Raw genomic sequence first — 2491 nt, forward strand, 5'->3', positions numbered from 1 at the left:
CCTTTGCCCTTTGTAGGTTTCCTCTAAGTATGCCCAGGCCGGTAAACTTACAGTAAAATTGGGTACGATATTTCAAGCACTTGTGGAAAATTTACCGGCTGGGCAGGGAAGGGCCGCCTTCGCTGCCCACCCGCAGGGGATTTCTTTACTTGATCGTCTAACGCAGACACCTTTCCCGGCCAGTGGTGCTTGTGACTCCGCAGTGTCGGTGGGCAGGAAATCCACTTGCCTCATAGGCGTGAGGATTTTCGGTACATCAACGAGAAGGGAGCGTTGCCACCCCGGGTAGGTAAAATTCACTCTAGTTTTTTTAACAGTGTATATAGTACGATCGACTTGCAGTTTTTAGCCCGCCCTTCTGCTTTGAAAAAGCTATCCAGCGGGCTTATGCAAACGACCTCGTGTCTGTCTGTCTGTGTGTCTGTCTGTGTGTCTGTCTGTCTGTTCCACTAGAAGGAGATGTGCTAGAGACTTCAAATTTTCAGGGTATCTTAAGGTTCACTCCTAGAAAACGAAACGCTTACGGCAAATCCTGGCAACCAACCCTAAGGGGCTGAAAGGGGGTATCAAAGAAAAGGGGGTAGGTCAAAAAAGTCAGAAAAAAATATTTTTTTTATGATCTCCTAAGGGGTAACTCATAAAAGTAGAGCCCTTTGGGCGAAAATTTCGTCCGTTTCGCTCTATCTCTCACCGTTTAGGCGCTAGAGGGAGTTTCTATCACGAAAGTGGCCCAAAAATAAGCATATTAATTTTAGATAATATTAGATGGTCTACTAAGGGGTAACTTGCAAAAGTAGAGCCCTTTGGGCGAAAATTTTGTCCGTTTTGCTCTATCTTTTACCGTTTGGGCGCTAGAGGGAGTTTCTCTCACAAAAGTGGCCCAAAAATAAATTTATTAATTTCCGAATCTATTGGATGGTCTCCTAAGGGGTAACTTGTCAAAGAAGAGCCCCGTGGCCGAAAATTTCGTCCGTTTGGCTCTATCTTTTACCGTTTGGGCGCTAGAGGGAGTTTCTCTCACAAAAGTGGCCCAAAAATAAATTTATTAATTTCCGAAACTATTGGATGGTCTCCTACGGGGTAACTTGTCAAAGAAGAGCCCCGTGGCCGAAAATTTCGTCCGTTTGGCTCTATCTCTAACCGTTTAGGCGCTAGAGGGTCTTGTTTGACGAAAATAAGTTAAAAATTGCTGTAGTGAACAATTAAATGTAAAAGAAGGCCCAGAACCGCAAAAGAGGTAAGAAACTCCCTCCCCCCACCCCAAAAAACGTTTTCTAAGCAGAAGGGTGGGTTGTAGTCGCGGTGTTTCACCGTTACATCCCTTTCTCGTGTGTACGGGGCAAACTTTAAGGACAACTGGCTTTGCGGGCCGAAGGCCCGTTACATCATTTGATTATGTTCTACAGCAAATCGCGTGACAGAAATGGTCGGGCCGCAGGCCCGACCATCGCCGCCGGCAGGCCAAGCAGGCCCGGCCCCTGCCGAACGGAGTTGCCGGCGCAGCGAAGCTGGCAACTTCGTTTGGCGGAAGGGCGGGCCTGCTTGTTTGTACTGTATTCTACATCCTATAAATGAACACATCTCCGCAGCCCGCACGCTGCTGAAGAAAATCCCACTTTTAATTCGATACATATACACGATTCACGCTTTCCCGGGGCTACCCGGGGCCCGGGGACAGCCGTGGTGTGTGCTCTTGTGCTCGCGCGGAGCAGCCCAGCGGCGGGCGCCCGGCCCGGCCGACAAGGTCAGTCCCGGCGACGGGGCGCGCCGAGAGAGGCTGCGCTCAGGAGGGGCTCCTGACGGGGCCGGCCAAGGACTAAAACAGTGCGAAACGAAGCCTAACAAGTGGAGGGGTCCTCCACTTCTAAAATAGGTTTACAACGACTTGCCCGAGTAGCCGCGAGTAGGGCGCGAATTGGGATCAATTTTTAGAGAGTTTTGCGCGATTTTGACGCGAGTGATTTGGGAGCGGGCAAGTGTACAACGAGTTGGCGCGTGGGGGATCCTTCGTAACAACTGCAACAACGTAGTGCATCGTTGCGCCGAAGTGCAGTGCAGTGCGTAGTATTAAAATGAAATACAGTGTAGTGCCGTTTTAGTGCATGGTGCTGTCTCCAATAGTGTTGCGGATAGTTGCGCAATGCTTGTAATACTGCTCTGTAGCCCAGTGTTGTCAGGCGCCGGTTTTATGGGGGGGGGGGGAGTGCTATCCCCCCCCTCCCCGAGTACCAGCGTTTGGCATTCCCTCCCGGGTAGCGTCACCACGCCAAGCCAGGCGACGCCTGGCCCCACCGCCTCCACCCCTCCTCCCCCGCATCCATGGCTGAGTCAGATGCTTTCATTTTACTTTTATTTCTCTCCACGCCTGAACGGCAGTCTCCTCCCTCTCACTCATGGGCCAGCGCTTGCCACGCAGTTCTAGGAAGCGGACCTCACCCCCCTAGCCAGGGCTGATCTGGAGAGCGCCTCGAAATGCGTTCGCATCCCCCCC

The sequence above is a fragment of the Frankliniella occidentalis genome, unplaced genomic scaffold (assembly GCF_000697945.3).
Source record: "Frankliniella occidentalis isolate FOCC.00 unplaced genomic scaffold, Focc_3.1 Scaffold128, whole genome shotgun sequence".
In the NCBI taxonomy this organism is placed as follows: domain Eukaryota; kingdom Metazoa; phylum Arthropoda; class Insecta; order Thysanoptera; family Thripidae; genus Frankliniella; species Frankliniella occidentalis.